This window comes from Acomys minous, assembly GCF_964271855.1.
Source record: "Acomys minous genome assembly, chromosome: 11".
Lineage (NCBI taxonomy): Eukaryota > Metazoa > Chordata > Mammalia > Rodentia > Muridae > Acomys > Acomys minous.
The window spans coordinates 5,876,963-5,903,469 of NC_140492.1; the positions used below are offsets into that span (position 1 = coordinate 5,876,963).

Genomic DNA, 26,507 nt, shown 5'->3' on the forward strand with positions numbered 1-26,507 from the left:
GATTTTGTGAATGCATATGTATGTGGTGTGTGCTGTAGCAAACGTAGTATTTTCAGATCAGCAGTTTGAGTTCCATTCACTGTGTGGGCCAGTCACCAGCTGCAAAGGTGCTGTACGATGCAGTGGCTGCACATACCCTCTGTGCCAGCTCAGACAGTACTCACGGTGCATTTATGCAGCAGGGCTGCTGACATTGGAGTTGTTTGCTTAGTGATACCATTATAATAACTGAAAAGCAGCTTTCTCTGTGCCAGGTGGGACACAGCTGTATATACCACAGGCTTACAGTAATAGTCCTTCAGCGGAGACGCAGGCTTGGGGGCAGGGGAGAGGGATGGCAGCTCGTTGCTGTTCACAGAAAGTGAGGTTGCTGTTCTCTGTGCTCTACATGGGTCAAGCAGGAAGCATCTATGTGACAGGGTTTCCAAGGAAATGGCTCTTTCTGGGGGAGCGAACCATGCAGGGCTTGCAAAAGCCCACATTTTCCAGACCATAATATGGAAAGCCTGTGCCCCAAGGCACCATTTATCACAGCACGTGGGAGGTAGAGGCAGCAGGATCAAGAGTTCAAGGCCAGCCCTGCCTACACAGCGATTTTGAGGCCATCCTGAGTGAGATCCATGAGAGCCTGTCAGCACCACTGTATAGCACCACTCTTTTAAATGAACGGACACAAAAATTAGGCTTTCTTCCTAGGTGCATTTAGGAAAAGGCCCCATGTCTTTGTGAATGGCTTGGTTTCTTGGTGTTTAATTGTTGTGAATAATCACTGAAGATATTAACACTAATTTCCCAAACATCTCACAGTGCAGTTCCATGGTTAACTGGGGCAAATGACACTTTAAGTGAGATAGACAGGCTGTGGGAAGAGAGGAATAGCATTTCCAAGGACGTCTTTCTGTTGCGTGTTTACCATCCTTTAGGTCCACACATGTCTTTCTCCAGGATCTCATGTGTACAAGCCAAAGAGAAGGCTCTGTTCTCTTGCCCTCCCATTGCTGCACTGGCCGCTTGGGAACTGAGTATGAGGTTTGCCTTTTACTGGCAGTCAACCCAAAACTTTTAAGCATTTTTTTAAAGCCAATGCAAAAACCATGTGGGTGCAAGTTCAGATGGTGGCCTCTGCCTGCTTTGTGGAGCTGGTCTGCTCTTGCTGGCCATCTTATACACCTAGTCCCTAGAAAATGTGGCGGGTGGAGAGTGCTCAGGACAGCCTGGGCCTTTGGAGCCACCCACTCTCACAGGGAGGCGTCGTGGTGTCACCATGGACAGGTGGCTGAGCATCTGTGGCTCTCTGGAGTCATAACTTCCTCTTCGACTGTCCTGGGTGCTAGTTGATACTCTCAGAAGATATATATGGACTCTCCTGTGGGTGTTTTTTCCTCTCCGGTATATGAATTTGTCGTGCAGGGATTTACTTGCCCCGTGGCAGACGCACGGTTTCAAACTGTTCAACACACTGCACGGAAGACAGCTTCCACTTTCTTGTTGTCCCTCTCTCCCACCTGCCTCTATTTTGCTCCCCTTTCCCTCCTCCTTCCACTCCTCTTGCATCTTTTTTTTTTTTCTTACAAGAAAATGCTATTTTATACAAGTCTAGATTTGAGTAGATTCTTGGATTTGTTTTCCCCCTTGAAATTCAAACATTTAACAGGGATAAGGTAACAGCCAAGTCCATTGTCACGTTGTTTCTAGGCATTAAAATGGACCTGCTCTTAGCGCAAGAACGTCCATGCCTACTCAAGGTGGGAACTTAAGCAGCACAGCATGGGGTCCTGGCTTTCTGAAATGGCGATCATCGTTTTAAGAAAGCTATCCCAGGAGTGGTTGGAACAGTGTTGCCTCAGCATGCTGTACAGACATAGGAATGTTTTCCAGCTTTACAGAGGTGCCAGCTACTGCCAGGGGGTCTGTGGAGAGGCAGGGGGTTGAAGGCTGGAGCCACCCCCTCAGCTCTGGCCGCAGAGGGTCATAGGTATAGAATATCACCTTTCCTTATCTTACCAAATAGGCATCTCGAATGATCTGCGGTTGGGGTTCAGATGGAGATGGGGGCTGGGGAGGGGGGCAGGTTGCCATGCCACCAAACCACTGTTTATTTGTTGAGGTTTTAACTTTAAAGAAGCTGAGGTTAATTTCTGCTTCCTATCTGAGCATGTCTTAAAGTGTGGGCCAGAAGGCCATTCTGTCATGGCTGCATGTTTGCACAAGCAAGGATGCCTTTGCTGATGCCCTCCCCCCCCCCCCAGACACACACCAAGTTTCAGGACTTCTTGATGTTCCTTTTTCAGCAGGGGATGGAGAAGAGTTCTGGGGTCCTGATACCTGCTCCCTCACACCTCCCACTCAGGGGCAGCTCTGGGCAAACCCAAGCGAGCCATTTTAAGTCTTGGACTCTAATTTACCAATGAACCACCATGAAGGGTATGGCTTCGCCTTTCTGGGGAGATGAGGATGAGGTATAAAAACACTGATGCAGAAACCTGCAGATGACAAAAGTTAACAGAGTGGCACACTAGGACTCTTGCTGTAAGCCTTCCTTGGGTTCACTGTGATGTGTCTGGGCGTAGCTCAGACTTCACCATCTACACTACTGGTTCCTCTCTGTGATCTTGCAGTGTGTTTTATAGATAGAAACGCACAACCCTCAGCTCAGAGGTTAAACATTTCCTACTACTTGCAGCGTTGCAAGTGATGAACTTGAGGTAAATTCCAGACCTTTCTGAAAGCACAGGCAGGAAGGTGGTGTGGAGGAAGGTGGTGCAGAAGAGTACACCTGCTCCCCTCCTGGCTCTGGGGCTGATGTGGCGCAGGGCCGGCAGGCATTGAGAGGTGCTGGGCTAGCCACTCTTGTAGACATGGATGGATTGAACGTGTTCTATTGTAGTCAGGCATTGATGCTGCTGTTGATGCTGATAATAACATCAGGCTCTGGGTTGGGTGTCTTACTAAGTCATATTTTGTGGTACTTTAAAGTTAGGGAGAAAAGAAAACCAAGCAGAATACTGAACCTCTGAGCATGCCCTAAAGGGGACACATAAGCAGGGGACAGAGGGACAAGAGGGCGTCCAGTTCCTCAGTGCCTTCTCGGGGTAACTGTCCACAACATGCAGGACTCTCTCCTCTGTGGCCTTTTACAACTAGAGCCATCTTCCCAAGTACCATGTGCCAGCCTAAAGCGCTGCCTGATTTAAAGTTTCACGTGGCTGAGGAAGGACATTCTGTGTTCCTGGCTGCCTCCGGATGTCCCGGTTTCTAATGCATTGCCTTGACAATTGGGCTCCTTCAGAGTCCTTCAGAAATGTGATGTTCTGCTGCTGTCTGTGGAGTTCTCAGGGGCAGGGTTACCATGTCAGCCCAGCTCTCTCCATCCACACAATGAGCATAGGGAAGGAAGCATTTTCACCTTCCCGAGAAAGGGGCAGACTAACTCCTGCATCCAGAGAGCAAGGCCAGAAGAGGATGCGCAGGACCAGGTGCCTGGTGTCCTGCCCGCCACCAACACTCAACACAGCATAGCGTAAGGAGAGGGAGGGAAAGGAAGCTGCACACTGCTCCCACCCTGGGGACAGTATGGCTCTCTGCTTCTCTCTGTCGCTGCCTCTCCGTGTGTGTCTCTCTGTCTCTGTCTGTCTATCTCTTTGTCACATACACATACCCTTAACACCAGCGTGGGATGGGCCTGCTGGCTTCCTGGTAAACCTATGAATGGCCATGCCATGCACACACACAGTAAAAAGTTCAGACTACTAGCAATCAATACAACCTGTTTATAATGCAAAGTAACCTTCCTTTCAAAATAGCTCCTGTCTGTGACAGGCACCTGAGGAGCTTCAGCATCAGAGCTGTCCGTGTACCACAGGCCTGAATCAGATGTTCCCACAAATAAACAGGGAAGTGGGGAGAGAAAGGGAGGAAGAAGAACGGTTTGGAGAAAACCCTGAAAGATGAGCACAGAGTACACAGCCCTTCACCTCACAGTGAGCAGGAGGAATGAGATGTCCAGGTTCATAGAAAGAGAAGTGCCCCAACATGGGAACTGAGGACCCCACACCGTGTGCATCTCCTTGGCTGGTGCAACACAAACTCCTCAAGCAAAGAACTGTACTGTAGACATTCAGAACAAGAGAAAGAAGGGTGAGAGGGAGAAAGAGCCAGCAGGCCTTGCGGTCCTCTCTGAGCGGGCTCCTTGTCTCTTGAGCAGGAGGGGCTAACACAACTGGCTATCTTAAGGATGGGCGCAGGTGCCAGCACCGAAACGGTATTGTGTCCATGACCTTGATGCGTCGTGGATTGACCTTGCCCCCAAATACTTCAGCCCTTTGAAGTGTCACTTGCCACTTCAACTGATACCACTTTTGTAACCCAAAACCTCAGTTTAATAGGACCCGGTTTCCAAATTGTTTCATGACCGTTACTCAAAGAGACCTGCCCATACTCTTGGGATCCTGTGAGTCCCTTGTGGACACCTTTTCTGATTCCAAGGGAAAATTATTTACTGCAGGACTTGGCCTCGGTGGTCAAATGGTCCTTCTCTGGGCTGCTGAGGTTTCTCCCTAACGCTGCACACAGGTGCATTAAACGGTGTCCTTGGGACTTTACAAAATGCTCATTTGCGCACTTGGCTAAACGGGGCTGTTAAATAGCACAGACTTCAAAAGGCACAAGTCCTTAGCTGCTGGATAGGAAGGGTGCAGCCACAAACTGGCCCAAACTGGCTACTGTGTATACTCTAGGATTTTTAGCAAGAAGCTTAATCTCTTAAAGCCTCTGTCTTCCCAACTACAGAATGAGAGTGGTAATTAATTGTTCTTGTGGGTCTTTAGGACAAGGCACATGAGGCACGGAATGTCCCCTGTGAGTAGTCACTGTTACAAGCCTTGTCAACAATACCGACTCAGCCGGATTTCCCATGGCTGACACAGCACACGGACCGCAAAGTTAGGGACTTAAAACAATGAGAACTTATTTTCCCAAAATTGGAAGCTACAAGTTCCAACATTAAGATGACACAGATGGCCCGAGAGAAGGCGCCTTCCTGCCTCCTCTAATCCTCGACAGCTCTAGGCACTGGTCAGATCATGGCTGCAGCTCTCTTCTTTTCTCTTCATGTGACTTTCTCCTCTGTTCTGTCTCTCCTTCTGCTTCTTAAACAGTCACATGTCATTGTATTTAGACCAAGGTCCTTCACTTAATTGTATCTGTAAAGACCACCCCTTGGCATGAGTCACAGTCTGGCAGAACATGACCCTGTCTTTTCTGGTCCCACCATCCATTGGGCTAGACCAACATTAAGAGACAGATGCTATCAGAACATTAGCCAGTGGATTCCAGTTAGTCCAGGAGGACTTTCCCATCCACCCTTCAGGGTAAACCTCGAGTCCAGGTAAATATAAGCTCATGCCTGAGTGTCCCCACTTTGCCATCTGGGCAGTGGCATCTCAGCCCTTCGTGTGCTGGAGCCATATCATGAACCTTTCATTTCCCCAGCAGGAGAAGATAGTTTCTTTCATTTAGACATGAGCGGCTATTTCCTCGTGTTTTCTAGAGCACGTATACAGATGAAACTAAAGGCTCAACACTGGTGGAAAAGGGAGGCTTCCATGCCCACTGACCCCATTCCCTGATATATGGGGTGCAATGTCAGATCAGAACACAGGAGACACGGCTCTTCCTGCGCTAGCCTCCGAAAGCCAGTGGCCACATCGGTAACAGGAAGCAGAGAAACAAAAATGAAGAGCAAAGCTAGGACGGACTCAAGAATCTGACCTCCCAGCCGAAGCCAGGCCAGAGCCAGGCTTGTCGCTGTTGTTTTGAAACACATGGCTTCAGCACAGAGTACTGTCACACAGACACGCATCCCGGATGGATGGTGATTTTCTTTGAGTGCCTCACCATGCCATGTCACAAATCACTTAGAAATAGCCTTTCAAATTCGGAGGTTTAAGAAAGAATTTTTGACTAAAGCTGTGAGATTTTATCAAAGTTTTCTGAAAGTTTGGCCCAAGCTAACAGCATAAAGCTGGAAGGGATCATAGACTCCCAGTGGTCAGCTTTGTAAGGCAAGGCCCCACTCCAATGTGGTCACTGTAGGTTTCTTCAAACACGCATGACCTGAAAGGCTTCATCGCTCTGTCTTGTCCTGTTTCTTTCTAGCTCCCAGGACATCCCATCCTAACTCTCAGGGACTATGAGGTACAGAGTACCACCTACCTCCCAGGACACCCCATCCTAACTCTCAGGGACTATGAGGTACAGAGTACCACCTACCTCCCAGAACACCCCATCCTAACTCTCAGGGACTATGAGGTACAGGGTACTGCTTACCTAGTGCCCGGTGTGTGTCCTTGGCCCCACGCAGACTTTATAGTATTATTAAACAGTTGCCTAGAGAGCTGCAAAATGACCGATTGCTGTGGAGATTAAAGGTAGGATAACAGAAAGCCTGCAAATACAATGTTCACTGACTGACCAGCCGCACGTCTCTCACGCAGACTTTCCTCCCACAATCCCTTTCCAACAGGACATTTCATGTGTCAGTGCTGGTGTTTCAGTCACCAGCCACAATCAATATGACAAACTAATAGTGAGAACAGTAGACTAGAGCTCACCCTAAAACCAACATGTGCCCGGCCTCTCTGTGCATGCCTGAGAACAGAGCCAGGGAGGAACCCCACAGGGATTGGGCTATTTCCTTGTTCTGTTGGCTTCTGCAACCAGGTGATGGAGGACCTCAGGCTGAGGCTGAGCCAGGCTCCACCGCGCAACGCTTACCATTTTAACAGGAGGAGCATTTCAGGGACAAATAGGGTTCAGGTGCTGGAATGAAGCCACTAAGCCATTGGTAGGACAGGCTGGCCTGAGAGGACCGGTTTCTCTGACTCGGGTTGAAAGGTCACAGCCTCAGGCATCGTTATTACTCGGTGTCACCCTCTGGCACATGCAAGGCTTAGAATCATCACTGTCCAATTCTGATCTCCGTGGACCATGACCTCATGGTTTTGGAAGGGACGGTATCCATTTTAAGCACCAGATGCCATCCTTTTCCTCTAAGAAGGCGTTGTGTGGGAAGAAGGGAATATGTGTATTCCACGTCACCCCCACCAGCTGTGGGATGGCAGGAGAGGACACTGAGTCTGTCCCTAGCTCCTTCGTGTCATCTCAACACTTTCACACAATCTGACTTGAGTTCCAGGATTTAGCACAATTAAGCTTATCAAGACTTGGGGCTCTGTGGTAAGCAGCCAGTCCTGGGAATGCTGCAGAGGATGTTCTAGAATTGTGCTGCCCGGGGGATGGGGAGAGATGCCATTGGTGGAATCAAAGTAGGACCTCCCCAGGGAAGGAAGACCTGTGAGCCAGTGTGCCCATGGTGCAGTGGCTCACCTGATAGGACAGTCTCCCGCTTCATAAATTCTCAGCTCCCAGCTTGGCAGGAGTCATCTTCCCCCCGTAACTCCACACGCTGCCCAGGAGTCATTCTGAGGCCAGATCTGAGGCTCAGAGCTAAATCTTTGCTGTTTCCTCTCTGTATGCTTTGATGAGCTGCCTCGGTGGCTTTAAGAGAACATCTTGAGACAAAAAGGGACCAAGAGCTAATGAGACTGGGCACTGCACTTCTCAGGGTTGCTGCTCACACAAGGGGAGCGAACACGGTTGCTTTATGAAGTCTCTTGGGACAACTGCACTGCTGCGGCCACTTTCCCTCCATTAGCACATCTCTCTGCACATATCAGATGGCAAATTATAGGACAAAAACGTTATTAAAATATCTGTAAAAGTCAGCCCAAGCTCAAGGGCTTGCCTTGGCCTTTCTGCCTGTTCAGTGGTTTATTTAGGCGTCTCAAGGTCAGTTCATCTTCATCCGTATTTTGTGGTAAACCGCCCACTCCACAGACCAACCAGAATCACCCAGATTTGAGGATGTGCTTCCGTTGGCTTTCCAGCAAGGCTAACACCTTAAGAACAAGCCCAGAGCTCTTCAGACTTAGTCCTACCCCCATATCGTCCCTCCCCCAATTTAAAAACTGCAGAGTAGGTGTGTGACAGTGTCTATAGCTGGACCATTACCAGAGTAGTTGAGGTGACAATGATTATCATAAGGATGCTGTCAGGTTCACGTGTTCATCAAAGGCAGTGAGTAAGTAATACAGCAGGCGTAGCTTATGTTAGAGTGGATCGGGAGCGGTCTGGTTACTGCCCACCACCAACCATTCTGGCACTGGTTATCTCACTGGTTGCCTACCATCATATAGAAGGCTCAATTTGGGCTGTTCCTTCTGTTTCCACATAACCTGGTACTGCCTCCTCCCCCACCATAGATCTTTCTGGGGCAGGACACATATGGGCAGACACATGCACACACGTGCACATGAAAGTCAGAGGACAGGCTCAGGTGTCTGGAGGTCAGAGGATGGCCTCAAGTGTCCTTCTTCAACCACATTTGCTTGAGGCAGGGTCTCTTGTTGGCCTTGAACTTTGCCAAGCTGGTTAGGCTAGAGGACCATCAGCCTCCAGGGTTCCTCCTCCTCTGTCTCCCACCTCACCATAGTCACTGACATTACAGTCATGTGCCACCACATCCTGCTTTTCATATGGGTTCTTGGGATCAAGTGGGGCGCTCACACTAGGGAGGGAAGTGCTTTACTGACTGAATCTTCCCGTGCCTGGCACTGGTTTTTCTATGCTGTGTCCTGGGCCTCTTTGCAAGTGCAGATTGGCAGTAAACATTTTGTAATCCTGGATTCGTGTGTCTCGAAGGAATTACAATCACCCTAACACTTTCAGGGAACCCCACAGAGATGCCCGAGAGCCCCACACCCTGCTGCTTCTCTTCTGATTGGCAGGCTTTTTTTTCAGGGTGTGGCGGGGGTGGGGTGGGGTGGGAGGGGATGCTTTTTGTAGCGTGATCAGCTTTGAGAGGCTCTGAACCACCCTATGCTGCTAAATGAGAGAAGTCATTGCCCAGACATGGATCTGTCTAATTTAATATGATTTTCCATGAATTACAAAGCATAGCTTTGAAATTGAATTTGTGTAAAATTACGGATAGCCAGTTCAGGTGGCAGGGGAAGGAAGCCCTGTGATTCCTGTTCCAGCAGCCTTTCCCGATTTCCTCATTTGATTCCTTCGCGCCTTGGGGAAGGGCAGATGTGGCAGGGGGTCTACATGGGGTAGCATTGTTGTCAGACTCTCCCTGGCTACTCACAGCTTCCTCTGAGGAGGACACCAGAGCCTGGAGGTGGCAAGGCAAAATGCCAACTCCCCTGTCCATCTGTCTCATCTGGCAACACAAAACTAGTCTGCATACCTGGTCATCAGAGAGGACCCAGAACAAACCCAAAGGCACCCAGGAAAGCCTAATGCATTAGGGCAGCCTAATGCAGACCCATGATGCTTTGTGATTCAAGCCCCACATTGTCCACTTCCTACTTGTATGACCTGGCAGGAAGCACTTGGTCCCTGTGCCACTGTCTGCATCTGTAAAATGGGTATGACCACAGGGACTGACTGGATGCTCTTGAAGACCAGCCAGCACACAGTGTTGGATGTTCAGTGTGCAGCACGTAACGTCTTTCCTCTCATTCTTGCACAGACACCTCACTGAGGCTGAGGTACACTCGTGGGATGTGCGGAACACAGCGCCCAGTGTGCTTGAAATTCTTCAGAAAAGGCTCCTGCCCTTCTTGTAACTGTTGTTACTACTGCATCTCTTGGGGTTGGCTTGGGTGGATTGTATGATTATGGCCGTCACGTCCCTGTACTCCCCAGACATGGTGGTGGCTTCAGAGAGAACACACTTGAATGTGATCCGAGTTTCAGCTCCCTGGATAAACTCAAACAGGACAGCCCATAACAACTGTCCTGTAAGACCATATGAGAACGTAAAATACCAAGGTTGAAAGGACACTTAGACTTGTTGGCCTAGGGCCTCTGCCCTGCCCCACCCCCACCCCAGCCAACACCCTAAAGGCCCCATCTGAAATCTCCCAGCACATGTCTGACTTCTTTAAGCCTGTCATATGGGAACAACTCCTCCCCTCAGAGCTTGCTCAGCCTTACTCATCCTTTTCCTGAAATGTGTTTTGGCTCAGGGAGAGGGTAGGATTTAGTTTCTTATGATTCTTTTTCTTCTTTTCTTAATGTTGAGTTTTATTTTTAAAGTAGGGATTTTTTTTTTAATGAAGAAGGCTACACTCTTTCTCATCTTCTTCACTCCTGCCAAGCACTCCCAACCCTGCTAACAGCTGCAGCAAGCTGACAGGTCATTTCCTGAACCCAAGGCCCATGTGGGCAGTGGTCAGGGGATGGCCCCTCCCCTTCTCCGTTGCTGTCATGAATTAGACAAGATTCAATGGCCTGGCTCTTCTGGGTTTTTAATGAACCATCTACGAAAGGATTTTCTTTGAACAAGGTTTCATCTCCCTGAGTGATTGTAAGTAACTACCCTTCCCCATTCCACCACAGAAAGCCCTACCCTTAAGCCCAGGCTGTCAGGCCGAGAGGAGGACAGAAAACAGGTGTGTGGGGTGACACAGCCACAGCTGTGAGAAAGCCAGCCGCTCTTGGCAGGCCCTTGGCTGGGAGGGGTAGGAAGTGCGGAGTGACAGTCCCCTCCACCTAGTTCAGGATGTTGCAGCCAGTCATGTCATTCAGTCCAGGAAGACTGCACTGCAGAGCCACGAGAGGGAGAGAGCTAGGATGGTGGTCTAGGCAGAGGCGTCCCTGAGAGAGCCAAGTCTGCGCCTGTGAATTCAGGGCTGGGGCCCTGACGGCTGTAATTTGTTAAGGTCCACCACCATTCCTTCTCTCCCGAGCTGCCAGGGAGCAGGATCCTGCACTGATGGGTGGCTTCTGGCTCCCTTCCTTAACTGAGAGACGAGAGGGCTCCAGTATCCTGGCTCTCAAATGATATTTACTTAATAGTTAACCAGGTTTTAAAAAGAGAATGGGGACTTGACTCCCTTCACTAATTAGCCCTGCAGGCCTGTCATCTCCACCTTCACCACCCACAGCGTGTGCTCTTGACAAGTCATGACCGAACTCCCAAGGGACCTGCACTCTGGGCTTGCCTCCTCCACTGTCTGAGAAACACAAGTCTCTAAAGAAGATAAGATTAGAGCAATGAAGGGTATGCTGGGAAATGCAAAGGAACGCCCCCCCGCCCCCCAACACACACACACACACACACACACACACACACACACACACACACACACACACACACCGACCCCGTCGTTCAGTGAATTTATCTCTCACCCATAATGATTTCTCCTGACTTAGACATATTTTATGGTGACTTTGAGCTTGTCAGGTATGGTGAGTGTCTCGCAGAGGGCAAAATGGGATGGCCAGCCTGTTCCTTAAATAGACAGAGCAACGGCAGACCAGAGGGTTAAGTCACTTGCCATAGGTGGCACACACTGTGATCCGAGTGAGTGTTTGGCTTTCTTCTCCTGTCTGGGTGGCTGGAACACATTCCTAGTGTTTGGAAGCAGCACCGGGAACCGTCCTGAGGAGTCCCTTCAAAAACACCATTCAGGCGAGCGAGGGGCTGTTGGGACAAGATAGGGCAAACCCCAGTGTGCCTGTGCACACAGCTCCACCCAGCTTCTCATCTTTATATTATAAAAAAAAAAGTCTCAAATAACCCAAACAGGCCGGGTCTGCTGTGCAGACAGTCTGCAGGCACCTGCCCAAGAAGCTGCCGGCCGCCTGGTCCATCCTCCTCTGATTTATGCTGTGCGTGTTAAGCCTTAAATTGTTGAGTCTCTGGCTGGCTGCAACGGCATTACTGGAGGGCTGGTGCATGCGTGCAGCTTCCAGGGCTGGCGCTGGTGCTGGAGGTGTTGGCCAAGGCTCAAGTCCAACTCACACCTGTCTGGGACAATGAGCGCCTTGTTAGAGCATCTCCAGCCCAGGCTGCTTAGTTTTCACCTTCAGGACTTGGAGGAAGGGGAGGAGCTTGGGAGGAGGGGAGACTGAAGAAGCAAGGGAAGACTCGGGAAATATTGAGGTCAGCTGACACTTGAATTCTTTTCCTTTGCTGTTCCCTCCTCCCTGCCCAGTCCTGTCCTCCCCAGTTTTATAAAGTGATCATAATATCTAGAAAGAAAAAAATAGTACCACCAACGGTAGCTGTGTTATGAGGAACTTCCTACGGCATAAGTAGAGAGAGGTCTCTTAGACAATCACCTTCCAGCCATGATGGGGCCGGTGCCCACCCAGTGCTGCAACCTGAGCTCATCCCCCTACTCCCAGCTAGTCCCTTCTGTTTCTTCCTTTCCTTTGCTGACACTAGTAAAGGAACAGAAATCTGGGAACCTTTTCTCCATCATGTATCATTCGTTGATGGCGTACCAGACCATCACAGTCCACCACACCCTGCCTTTCCCACAAGGTCTACAGAGACCTGGGCTAGCCGTAGGTAGCACCATGGGCAAACTCTGCAAAGCCAGCCCTGTCCCACACCTCCCCCAAGGCTCTGACAGCAGGCAGCAGGTACAGGCAGCAGAGCTCTCCCAGGTCCAGGTTGGCACCCCTCAAGGCTGGTGTCTCTGAAAGTGTGTGGTCAGTCACCGACTCACTGTCTATACAGGGGCAGGCTCAAAGCAAGGGTTATGCAAATTGTCCAGGCATTCTGAGACACACGAGCCCACCATACGGAGGCCATATAGGAATGCTTGCTGGTTCTCCTCCATGTAGCCACCATGTCTTGGGAGACTCGGATAGTCTCCCAGTGGCCTGCCCAGGCTTAGGTGCCTGTGGCTGTCCTCAGAGCTACAAAGAACTGATTCACACAGCAAGCCCATGGCTGCACTTCCTCCTCAGAGGTGCTACAGGGAAGGGCAAACACTTAGCTCATGGGTGACTAAGGACTTAGGAGACTTGCAGTTGCTACCTGTCCTTTCTGTAGCATGAGTCAGTGTTACTGGGCACCTGTGTCCCTACATGGATGTCAGTGGATATCCCCAGAGGGACAGCTTTTTCAGGGGCAGCAGAATAGCCACAGTGTACAGGGAAGAGGACGCCTCGGACGTCAGCGTGCATTCCAGCTGTGTGGGTAACTCTGAGTGACCACACAAGTGAGGATCCTACAGCTTCCTGTAGGCATCCTTGCCTTCAGGGAGGCCAGGGACCATTCTGAAGTTCTCTCAGGCCTGTGCCCTCGACTGGGCTCCCTTTGCCTGACCACGTAACCTTCAGAGGGCCATGGCTGAAGAAGCCATTAGTGCCTCTCAAGCCTCCTGAAGGCCTAAGACTTGGCATTCAGAGACTGTTCTCACTGTCTACTTTAAAATCCCCTCTTCAAGCGCTGACTCCCTGTGGTGTCCCATGGGGGAGGGGCTCTCCATGGCTTCCTACCCTGCCCTAGCTCTAAAATGACCCAGGGGTCCTTTCCTTCACTGTGCTGGGTGAGATACTCTCCTGTGCTCAGGACACTCACCAGTGGTAACCCGCTGGCAGGCCTCCGGGCTCTGTGTGCTCCAGCACATCCTCCCTGGCCTCTGAGACCCACAGAGGGGTCAGCAGAGGCCCAGTTAGCCTTAAACCTTCCCCTACTTTTCCAGGTCTTGAGATACAGGAGTGGGGGCTTCCGACCCACAGATACCCCACTTTAACTTGTGCTCCTAAGATCAGAAAAATGCTTCTATAGGAACACAAGTCAAAGTGGGGTATCTGTGGGTCTGAGCCCCATTTCAAAGTTCTAAGCAGGGAACAATGCAAGGAGGAAAGTGGCAAGTCCCTTTGCCTCTTACGTTCTGCCCCATAACTTTTCCTGGCTGTGTTTACAAAGGCAGACACACGCTTGGATGCATCCACCCACTCCCCATGCCCCACACCCAGCCCTCCCCTCCTCACGCATGCTGCCCTGTCTTCTTCCTCTGCAGACATCTCAGCCTCACCCAAGGCAGCCCTCCGCATATTTGAACCGGATTTACATGCTTAATTAGAGACCTAGACCCTGAAATAAGATGCCTTATTTAACCACAGCTTCCTAGGGATCCCGGCCCCTACCAAGCTGCTGCCTCTTTCTTACAGGTTGGGTTCCTGCATCCTGCCCTTTAGGTGTATGTGTCTTCCGCTGCCTTCCCAGACCACATTCCTAGATTCTTTCCAAAGCCATCCTTTGACACTTTATTTAGCTCTCTCTTCCTCTTGCCTTTCCACCCTAATGGAGCCTTTTTCCGGGTAAGGAATGTATCTCAGTTGGGAGAGTCCTTGCCTAGCATGTGCGAGCCATAGCACTTTGTTACATAATGGTGCACATCTGTAACCCTAGTACTATTTAGGTCGTGGAGGCAGGAGGATTAGAAGTTTATGGTCATTCTCAGCTACATAGCTCTCAACTACATAACAAGTTCAAGGCTAGTCTGACCACAAGAAATATTTTCTTTAAAAATAAAAAATGTTCTGGTGCCAGGTCAGGCGGCTTCAGGGCCCCACCCCCAGCTTCTAGTGACTTCTGTCCCCTACCAAGCAGGGGAGCCAGGATGCCTCCCCTGCCCTGTCCCTCTGATCACAGGACAGTGCCTGTCTTCCTACCCACCAAGTATGAGCTGTGGCCCCACCGAGGATGCCCTCTGGCCCCTGGCCCACTCATCCCATTGGGGACACACCTTCACTGGGTGCTCTTGGAAGCTCTTTTGTTCAAATCAAGGGGAAAGTGTTTTGGATGAGCTGTCGTGTTTTGTTTTGTTTTGTTTTGTTTTGTTTAAGAAGACAGCAAGTTCCTGTTTTTTAGAAAGGTGGTTCACTTCCAAAGAACCACATTACAGAGCCAGTCAGCCACAGGATGGCTTCTGTCTGGATCTCCCCGCCCCCCAACCGCCAAGGTTGTACACAATACATATGAGAAAAAAAAGAGAAAAAACCCTACTGAACCAATGAGAGAGATAGTCAGCGCACACAAAGGGAGATATTATAATCGGCTTTTGTTGGTGCTTGCGCCTTCTTGTTGAAAAACAGAAAGACCCTGAGGTGCTGAGGTGTGGACAGGAGCTGATGTTATCAGCCCCCAGAAATCCTGCCTGCAGTCCAGTGGCAGGCAAGATCCAGAGCTCCCAGGACCACAGCAACTGGCCCTGCTCAGTACAAAAGGTGCTTTCAGTCTCTGTAAACAGCCTGTGCCCCAGGGCTCAAATCCTTCAAAACTTTGCCTAGGTAATTGCGTTTCATTGCTGTCTGGCCTGCGCTCATCAGTCTAATCTGGAGGTTCAGACAGCCAGGCCAAAGCCTGCGAGACTGGAGGGGAGCAAGCCTGCGATCTAATCCACTTGAAAGACAGACTAATACAAGTGCAGCTAACTCATTATTTTAAGTGATGTGAACAGAAAGAGTGTGGCACTTTCCATAAAAGGGTTTCAAGTCAGCGCAGTGCAGTGCTTGGCAGCTTGAAACCATTAGAGGAAAGGCAAAGGGTGACAATGTGACTCCCCCGGTTGCTGTCTCCCCGTTTTAGAAAGCCTGGCTCCTCCCTGTGACCACCCTAGAGTGCTCTCTTCCTGCCCTTGGTTTTGGATGGTTTGTGAATTAGGGTAGCAAAAGACACTAACTTTTATCTGAGATCGGGTGTGAGTACAAAAAGAGATACAAATGTGAGAGGGAAATCTGAGGGAACCCTAAAAGCTCTGAGGGCCCCCCAGATATGTAAAGAGGAAGAGCTACCCTCCCACCAGCACACTTGGCAGTTACTTGTATAGTTTTTCAAGTTTAAGCCTTCCCGTGTTGCCAGTATATGGGCACTAGGTAGGAGGAGGGCGGCTTCTCACAGTCTTATGGAAGTAGCAAGGTCTGCCTATCCTCCCACCAGCCTTCTGTGGGGACAGACAGGGTCCCTCCACCCTGGACGTCAGCTTTCTCTGAGTTGGACTGGCACAGGGAGTCTCTGGGGCTGCTCCCACCATCTTTGGAATGAGACCTCAGAACTGTTGACAGCAACCTGCATCATTAACTAGTCACATGTGACCCGTGCCCAGGAAGCCAGGAGAGGCAAGTGCTGGCCTGTCCCTTCCAAGGTGGCAAAGCCAGGGGTCAGCTCAGGAGCAAACTCTATGGTCACTTCCACCTGTGGCTCCCCCAGGACTGGACTCAGCTAGTGCCAAGTGTGGGTGTCGGCCCTGAGACTGTCCAAAAGCTGTTGCTCCAAACACCAACTGCCCCTACCTCACCCCTCTCAGCTCTCAGCTCTTGTGTGTTCCACTCAGGCCAGGGTGCTACACAGCTGCCTCCCTCCCCCGCCTCACCCCTCTGAGCTCTTGTGTGTTCCACTCAGGCCACAGTGCTACACAGCTGCCCCCCACCCACCCCTCTCAGCTCTTGTGCGTTGCGCTCAGGCCATGGTCCTAACTTAAATCTCTCGCAATCAGAGCAGGCTCTAGAAGTCACATGTTCTGCTTTGTCATTGAAATTGACCAAACTGCTGTATCAGTGTGATCACACTGGGGTCACACATCCCTTGACAGTTTAGTTACCCTTGACTTTGGGAGCTGAACCATTCTGTTTGAGACCCTCTCTACCCACTAAATGCCACTTGCTCTCCTGACTCTATTAAAGACAAGCCTATTTCCTGACATTGCTAAACTCCTCCAGAGGAGAGTTCCCTGCCATTTTAGACCAGCCTGGCAAAGTCCTAAGACTTTAGTCCATAAGTATGTCAATGTGGAACTTGAGTAGGGGTCTGCAGGTCGCTGCTGAGTCAGGGTCTCTGGCCCCTCCTTCCTCCTCTGGCCATTCTCTTTGCGTAAGCAACTGTTTCGGTACTGCTCGCTATCTCAGCCTGCGCACTGCTTTTCTTCCATCTGAGTCCAAGTCACTAAAAACCTATCGCTTCTGTGTGAGAGGCCGCCTTGACCTTGTAAATCAAAGGGGCTCTCTGGAGGGAGGTTTCCCACTGCTGGGCTCCGTTCAGTATCATCTTTCTCAGGGTGACCTCATCTATTCAAGTATGAAGGTTGTATTTGAAATGCCATTTACTTTCCCTAAGTCAATAAATGAATCTGTGAATCTTTAGATCATCAGAGGTCTGATTATTACCAAGAGCTTTTACTCCATATGGGGATGTCTTTTTTTTTTTTTTTAATTGAGATCTGTGTTAGAATTTAAAAGAATTCTGGCAGATTTCTGTTTGCCTTCCTGAATCAGAGCACAGGGTGGAATTCCTCTGCGAGTGAAGATTGCCCCCAGATGAGTCGGCCTTTATTAGTTTATGTCCTTTGTTCAGAGCACCAGGGATTTGTCTATGAAAGCGCGCTTGGCTCTTATCTTCAAAGGTCTCCTCTGTACAGCAGACTCCACCTCGCCAACCTGCGTTATTAATCTATTGCAATCCCAATTAGTTCACATCAAGGTCAATTTCTCGGGGTGTACAGAAGGGCCAAAACCAGTCCCCCTCATGTGGTTCCCCCACACATAAAGATAAGAGGGGAGCTACAGATGGAGACTGAGAAGCAAGAACTGTCTGGTGCCTCGGTGGCTGAGTGAAGTGTATTGAAGCGAAGACACTCAGTAACCATCAACAATCCAAAGCTTAAGTAGACATGTACAGTCCCAGGGGAGGGGAGGGTCTCAGCCCCGGCTTCCCAACCCTGTTCTAGGATCTGAGTAATTTAGCAATCTCTGAGACACAGAGCTGTTTCTGAGAACAGTCACTGGTGTGGAGGAGGAGCCTAGCTTCGTGGTATGCGATAAGCACCGCTCCTCCAAGAGACATGTCTGTGGAAAATGAGCTGGAGTTGGCAGATCCATAGGATGGGGCATCGTAGGTCAAGAACTGAGGTTGGCTCTGGGGTCCTCGCCACACATCCAGCAGAAGGGCCGGAAAGATAAGTGAGGGTTCCGTCTCTCTCCAGCCGGAGAGCAAGACCTTCCCTTATATAAGGAGACTATATACTTCTCAGAGCCACCACTTTCTCTAGCACAGCGGAGAGGCCACAGAAGACCAATGGAAGCATAGTGTTCGATGTCTGTCCGTGCAGGCAGACAGGGCAGTTCCTGTGAAAGGACGGATGTGCTGGACAAGGGCAGGCAGGGGTCATGACAGACTTGTCCTTCTCATCAGGTAGAGACCCTGGACTTATCAGATTCTCCTGATGCAGGGAGAGACCTGTGTGTGCCTGGCTAAAAGATGGGTAAAGGAGGGAAAGCAATGCCCCACCCCAGCTCCCCACCCCCAACCCTCCAGGCTTGCTTCAGGGAGTTGGTTCACAGAGGCCAAGTCTGGGATGGAAAGGAAAAAAATGACAGTGGCCAGGGGTTCAGGCAGGAGAGAGCAGGAGGGAGCAGATCAGAGCTCCCATCCCACCCTAGCAGGGGGCACAGAAGAAAGGGGGGTTGGGGGGGTGGGCACTGGCTGGATTTCTCCTGCAGAACTTACGAAAGGATGCTAGGCACTTTGTCTTTGGGGGAATTTTTCTATGCCCCTGTCTCAGGATGTGCATCTGTGAGTTGTGAGTGTGGAATGAAGGCTCTTAAAGGAAGAACAACCCTTTGCCGTGACTCACACCTCAGGAGACAAAGAACAATGAATCCTTGACTTCCAATCCAGCTTTCAGACCCTGCGTCCCGGCAGGGACTATGCCACCCTGCCATGCGCCTGTGCTCACTCTGCACTGTGGTTTATGGTCTCCCTCAGGAGCTCTGATGCTCAGTGGGAGGAGGCACTTGCCCTGTGTTTCAACGCTGGCACTTAGCCACCGGAACCACACACACATGGTTGTGGAAACCACAGTTTGCACCCTGGAAGTCTGGCTGGCTGAGACAGGTCTCAATCCTGGTAGCCCTGGGGGGGGGGGGGCGTCTGTTATGTGGAGCACCGGCAGCTCTGGGGGCGGCCTCTGCGATGTGGAGCACTGGCAGCCCTGGGGGGGGGGGAGTCGTCTGTTATGTGTAGCACCGGCAGCTCTGGGGGGGGGGGCTCTGCTATATGGAGCACCAGCAGCCTTGGGAGGCCTCTGTGATGTGGAGCACCGGCAGCTTTGGGGGGCCTCTGTGATGTGGAGCACCATTAGGCAGCCTTGGGGGGCCTCTGTGATGTGGAGCACTGGCAGGCAGCCTTGGGGGGGCCTCTGTCATGTGGAGCACCAACAGGCAGCCTTGGGGGGGGCCTCTGTGATGTGGAGCACCAGCAGCCTTGGGGGGGCCTCTGTGATGTAGAGCACCAGCAGGCAGCCTTGGGGGGCCTCTGTGATGTAGAGCACCAGCAGGCAGCCTTGGGGGGCCTCTGTGATGTGGAACACCAGCAGGCAGCCTTGGGGGGCCTCTGTGATGTGGAGCACTGGCAGGCAGCCTTGGGGGGGGCTCTGTCGTGTGGAGCACCAACAGGCAGCCTTGGGGGGCCTCTGTGATATGGAGCACCGGCAGCCTTGGGGGGTCCTCTGTGATGTAGAGCACCAGCAGGCAGCCTTGGGGGGCCTCTGTGATATGGAGCACCGGCAGCCTTGGGGGGTCCTCTGTGATGTAGAGCACTAGCAGCCTTGGGGGGCCTCTGTGATGTGGAGCACCACCGTGTGAATAAGAAATCTGCTGGGCAACAGCCAAGCAGTCCTCACTCTGGACACAGCTACCAGTCCCTGAAAGGGTAGCAAGGGGAGACGGTCTTGCCTCTTTGTACCAGTAACCGAATTGACAATGACCAGGCCAAGGTCCCATTCTGCCCTTCCAGTCACCTCACAAGCTGATGCAATGACTCCTCATCACATGTGAGGGGAGTGTCCCCAGGGAGTAAGCCACTTGCCTCAACAGTAACAGGCCAACTGGTATCTCCCTCACAATCTCTCAGGCTCGTAAGCCATGCCCTTGCTCTCTTGTTGCCCAACGGCTGCTGGTGCAGGGATAGGAGACAGCTGAGGTTCTCAGTCCTGGAAGTGCTTGGGGCCTTCACAAGCCAGAGCACAACTGAGCACCCTCTGTTTTGCTTTGGGGAGCATTTTAGAGGACACCGTCTCGAATCTTCTCTTCTGTCCCCACCAATATGAATATCTCTTCAGACTCTGCAATATAAAGCCATGATCTCTACGTAAGATCTGACAAGAATGCATCAGGACCCTGGCCATAGGAACACAGGGTGGCAGAGCCTGAGTTCTGGCCTTCAATCCACCTTAGAAATTTCCAAACAGCACTAACATTTAACAAAACTAACACAGTGCTGGAGCAGTTACTGCTGCAGCTAGGAGTGCGCGCAGAGAGAACACGAAGGGTCAGGTTGTGGGGTGGTGGTTCCCTCTGCTTTCCCAGTAGAGGTCAGCGCCAGCCCTCAGCACAGAGATCCAGGGGGCTACACGGTAGTCATGATTTCCCGGAGGAAACATGGCTGCCAAATGGCATGACAGAGTCTGGCATAGGCTGGACTTCATTCTGGGCTGGGCCCCGGAGCCTCAGGTTCTCTAGTCCTGACATTGTATGGGTAATGGATCCACCCTGCCATCCTCTGCAGTTCCAAAGAGGATGGTCACGCCTTTCTTGGTGCCTCTGATCACCCCAAGGCATTATGAGGACCCTCATAAGGTCTTAGCCGTTCACTTAGTGTGATCTGTCCATGAGACAGCTCTCGCTGCGTCTAGATTTCAGTAGAAGACCCTTGGTGCATCTCTGGGATGGCCTGGAGACCCAACAGCAGCACAGAGCAGAGACCAGCAGAACCAGCAGCCTTCCACAGCGCTCCCCCACCACCACGTCCAACATCCCCTGACCTGAGTCACATGGGTGCACTCTGCAGTGTGTGCTACTGCCACCAAACCATTCCCAGCACATTCTACTCTGTGGGACTCCCAGAGGCACGAGGTTCTCCTGCTCACAGCTTCCCACACGAGGTGTCAGCAACCTCTGCATACCAAGGGCTGAGCCCCAAGCTGCAAAGCTACCTGGGACTCCTGACCCTTGACAACAAAGTTCTCCCTCGCCCTACTCAAGGAAAGATTAAAGAGGACAAAGATGATGGAGAAAGACCACTGGGGGCCGAGGGCAGAAAGGCATCTTTACCTTCAGCCTCTCAAGACTGCACGGAGGAAAAAACGGAGGAAAGGAGAATTCAGCCAGGGCTCATAAGCGTGATAGCCTAGCGTGACAGGACTTTATCCAGCCTGACTATAGGCTCCTCCAGGCCAATGCAGCATAAGTGGAGGCCAGAGGTGCAGAAAGTGTGTTGTGGGCAGTCCTTGCAGGTGAGGAGTTGGGGGGCGGGGTGGCAGTAGGGAGGGGCTTTCTTTAACAAAGTTCAGTGAAATAAGCTGTCTGCAGGAAAGGACATCATAGAGACCAAACAGGGCCTTTGGTGACCCCAGCAACAGAATCCCTCTACTGTCTGGACACTGAAGGCCACGCTCTGTCCACAGAGGAGTGATAGTGCCAACAGAGAATGAGGCGTGTTATGAAAACACCGTCTTTTCTGGGAGCCAGTGACTTATTCCTGAACCCTTGCACAGGGAGGACTGCCTAAATACAGAGCCCTTTCCAGACGTGTCTCAGACTGATCTGGCTGAGGGGAGCGGCCTCGTGGCGAGGCCTGAACTATTTCCCCTGGGAACTGTCTGGCAGTTCTAATGAGGGATAGCACTTTGCGTTTATAGAGAGCCTTTCATCTGTGGATCTCAAAGCTGTACCACAAACATTAATTAACTCTCACACCTGTGAGGCAGGTGAGTCTGGTTACACCCCCCCCCCCAGCCCAGCCCCCCATTTTAAAAGATGAGGAAACAGAGGTTTTAGAGGAAAAGCATTCTGGGGTGAGCCACCAGGGATAGCAGCCTTGCTGTTAGGACAAGCATTTCAGACCACAAAGTCAGGAAGCATCCCTGGGCTGAGGGAGGGATTTGGGTACCGGAAGTGGAAGTGGTGGAGATGAAGCCGCCTGGGTCGATGGATGTCAGGGAGAATGGGTCCCCATCAGACTGAGAAGGCCTTTGAAATCAACACCATGCCCAGGGAGGTCACTATCCTGCTCAGGCAGATGCCTAGCTGCTGGGACGGTGATGCAGCCGAGCTACCCATGACTAACCAAAATGTCTGCAGCCAGTGGGAGATGATGGTTTGCAAATCCCAGGGCTCTTTCACAACCCCTCTTTTCTTCCAGGATCCAGAGCTGATGGGAACTGATTCATGTTATCATGGGTTTTTACTGATATGCTTAGGCGATGCTAATCCGACCCTGGCTACCTGGGGGGTGGAGGGGCGGTGTTCTGGGGTGACTGCGGTTCTGACTCCTGTGGATTTACTGTCCACCTCAGAAGCCAGAACAAACAACTGCTCAAAACCACTAGACGCTGCAGGGAAGCAGCCTCTCAGATGGAGTCACGTGCCAACGCCAGGGCTGGCAAAGCTGGCATTGCACAATTTGGGCCGAAGGGGGGTTAGCTTCCAAGCATCTGGGGGCGCCACCTCTTTCCTATACAAGGTAGCCTGGGCCTTTCTTCACAAGGGTCCCAGATGAGAAGATGTGAACCTCCCCAGGGGCTCGCCCTGACACATCACCCTGGAAACTGACTCACATCTCTGAGTCCTGACTCACATCCTGTTGTGTGTGCTGAGGCGTCCAAGAGGGCATTACACCAGCTACCCATGACCGAGGTGCACTGGGAGGGCACCTTGGGAATGACTCTGCCTTCTTCCTTGTAGAAAGAGGGGGAGTCTCCTAAGGAAAAACTCAGAACAGGCCCCTTGGGTTTTATATGTTTGCAATTTGTTTGTTTGTTTGAGTTTTCCTCAAGAAAGCAGACGGTCCTGCAGTAGATGGGCCATTTATTTTTAATGGACCAAAGATTTGTGGTTTCAGAGGTGCCCACCAGGTAGTCAAGGAGCAGTGTTCTGACTCCAGCTGAGACACAGAGCCCTGCCACCCTGACCCAGGTGTCAGGAAATGACCCAGGTCCTCTAGCGCTGTGGGAAACTGAGGCTGGGAGGCCAGGTGCCAGGGCCACCAGAGGCTTATGTGGATAAGACTGGGTGTCCCTGCTTGTCCTTTCCTTGGACAGAGAGGGCACAAGGATGACTCGGAACACTTTGGATTTTCCAAGCAGTGGCGTTTGTCCGTCTGATTGCCTGTAGTCATTTCACTGACCTGCTTTAGCGATCGTTGCTTCCCGTAGCCTTGGGTTTGTGTTCTTCTTCGCATTTCATAAGCTTTAGTATGGATCTTTTCTCTTTCCTTCCAAATGTGTTTTCGGCACCAGAAATTACCCTTCTAATGCTGCCTTTATTCCCTAAATGTTTGTTTTTATTTTCATTAAGTGACAAATGCTTTAAATATCTTTTAGCATCTTTTATATGTTTCCTACGGTATATGTAGGCAATGTCCAATTTTTGAATATTTCCCAACAATCTTTCTGTAACTGTTTTTAGTTTTGTTTTGTTTTGTTTTGCAGGGAAGGAGTTGTTTGCTTTAAGTCCTTTAGGCCTGAGAAAGTGCTTTTTACACGATTATGCCTTTGAGATCAAGTGGTATTTCCCGGTCTCAAATGTACTCCGTCTTAGTGAGTGCACGGTGTGGGCTTCAGACCAGCGGAGCCATCTACAGAGGTTCCTGAGGGCAAGTTGGTACTGTCTGCTTGCATGATGCACCAGTGACTGAACGCGGATGCTGAAGTCTCTAGCCATAATGATGGGTTTGCCTGCTTCTCCTTGCATTTCAGTTAGGTTCTGCCTCGGGCCTCTTGACAGCCGTTGTTCAGTGGGCACCGGTTAAGGAATACAGATTGTTTATTAGTCTGCCGTATTATCACCGCGTAACTCCCCTCTTATCCTTCAAAATCTCCACCTTCAATTAGCTTTGTATAAACTAATACAGCAACGTGGGCTTCCCTTGGATTGACGTGAGCATCGTTCCTCTCCACGCCTTTATGCTTCGCCTACCCGAGTCTTTATTTAAATGAGCCATTTGTATGCGTCAGGTAGTTAAGTTTTATTTGTAGCTTGTTCTGACAACCTCTGTGGCAGATTTAGACAATTCACATTACGCCTGTTTGTAGATAGGGCTGGATCACTATCTGCCAAGCTTTAACTTTTATGTCTGCTGCACGTGGGTTCTTCGGCCTACTCCCCGCTTTTCTGCCTCCTCTCACTGTACCTAAACATGCCATATGATTTCATTTTAGCTTATTTCTTTGCATATCAAGTATACTTTTTTTTTAAATTGCTTTGTGGGGGGAGAGGTGGGTCAGAGATTAAAGCACCGGCTGCTCTTCCAGTGGAGCTGGGTTTGATTGCCAGCAGCCCCTGCCCCCACTGGTGGCTAAGGGCTGTCCACTCCCCCCAGTCCCAGAGAAATCCAACCCCTCCTTTAGCCTCCACAGGCACTGCAGGCATGAGGCGTACAGATACACATGCAGGTAAAACACCCATAAACGTAAAATAAGTAAATAAGTAAACTATTTTAAAATTGCTTTAATAATTGCTCTAGAGTTTAAAAAACTAGGCCCACAATCAAATAACATTATTCATTAATTGTAATATGTTACTTCTTTTTTTTTTTTTTTTACTTTTTAAATTTATTTTATTATAAGTGTGTGTGTGTGTGTGTGTGTGTGTGTGTGTGTGTGTGTGTGCTGTAGTGTGTATGTGAAGGCCAGAGGACAACTTACAGAATTTAGTGGTTCTCTCCTTCCACCACGTGGGTCCTGAGGACCTGGTGTCCTATCCTGGTGGCAAGTGCCATCTCACTGATTCGGTATCATTTCTGTCCTATCTGTCATTACTGCCAGTCATTTCCTTGATTTTTACATTGTAACTGTCCAATAAACTGTGGCTGGTATCACATCCAGCAGTTATTTTTCAGATCCGTGATAAATAAGGAAAGTAAGGTTTTCTTTCATTTTGACTCGTTTTTTCTCTGAAGACCTCCTTTTTTTTTTTTTTTTTTTTTGCTGCAGATCTGAGTTTCTGGCCTGTGTTATTTTCTCGCTGTCTGAGGCCTTTTAAACATGTCTGTTGGTCATTGTTGACTTCAATTTCATCAGAAAATGTATTGCTTTTTCCTTCACATTTGATGAATGATTTTACTGAGTATAAATAATGTAGGTTGGTGAATTTTCTGTCAGCATTTGGTTTTGCTTTGCTCCTTTTGTGCTGGCATGGTGCGGGAGGGGAGCTCTGTTTGTCTCTGTGTACCTCCATGGAGCTACTTTAAAGCGTTGTTTTTCCTCAGCTGGGTTCTCTGCAGTGATCTCTCCAGTTCCATGCATGCTTTAGATGTGTCCTCTTTTATGAACTCTTTTTCTTTTCCATCTAGTCTTCCGATTACACATGTGCTGTACCTTGTGAAACAATCTCACGGTTCTCTGATGCTTTTTTTTTTTCTCTTTAACTTTTAGTTTGACAAGTTTTTACTGACACATCTTCAAATTCCCCAACTTCCTCAGCCATGGCTTGTGTACTAATGAACTCATAAAAGACATTTCCTGTTTCTGTTATAGTGTTTTTCATTTTCAAACCTTCTTTTGAGATTGCCTTACAATTTCCACTTTAAATTCCCTCTCTGGTAATTCTAAAACTCGTGTCACACCTTGGGCTGTTTTCAAAGCTTCCTTTGTCTTTTTAGGCCATGCCTTTCTTCCCCTCATAATGTATTCATAGTTGAACATGATGCATCCAGAGTATGACCTTTGTGTGCCTTCCTGTGCTCCCTGGGTTGGGCTCACTGGTTACAAAGCTAGAGCTGCCAAAGGCATCCAGTTCCTCTGTTGTCTTGGTTACTGCCTCCCTTGTCTTTGAGCTCTGCCTCAGTCTACTCCTTACAGCTCTTTGATTGGCAGCCTACAGTTAGGTGAGACGCCACGAGGACCCGATGGAGTTCCTGAGCCACAAGCACGCCCCTCCTTGACAGGGCTATGGTTCTCCAGATTTGTATTCTCATAGCAGGCTGTACTCAGCTTCCAGCAACATACGGCGCCCTCATGATATGCTCCCATGAACAACAGACCTTACTGTGGCCTTCCATGCTTGCCTGCCTCCCAAGGTTTTGGGCTGAGGCCTGCTTACTGCTGGAATTACATGGGAGATCCAGGAAGGTCGTGAATTTTCTGTCCGGCTTTTTCCTTGTTCTAAGGATAAGAATGCTAACTCTACAACAGCTCTTTACATTTTGGCGCTAACATGGAGGAAGTAATCCGCTCTAATGTGGACCATTTGACAAGGTCATGATAGGCTCCAAAGACATTTTGATGCTGTTGCCTTAAAACACTTTTCCTGAGTGACACCTGTCATTTGTACTCTCTCCCTACCTTCCCCCTTGTCAAATGGAGGGGTGCATCTGGGGACCGCGCAAGCAGGCCCGCTTACCTGTTATTTGTGACGGCCATGGTCATGTAATCTCATCAGTCATTTGTCCTGAACAAACAAAACAAAAGCAACCAGCATACAGAAGGCACAGCTTGAAACTGTGTAATCCAGGACTCTTAAAAACAGAAGAATGAACTGACTGAGACAGTGAGTTCCGGCCTTTTCTCCATCACAGAGCCCCAGGTTCCTCAGTCACCATGCAGTCCTCGGAGCCCAGCTCTCCTCAAGTCACCCGGCCC

General features: G+C 50.2%; 1 protein-coding gene across 2 annotated transcripts in view; it reads left to right on the forward strand.

Annotated features, from left to right (window-relative positions):
• Positions 1-26,507, forward strand: part of RUNX1 (RUNX family transcription factor 1) — a 227,722-nt gene that overhangs the window by 184,928 nt on the left and 16,287 nt on the right. The window lies entirely within an intron of this gene.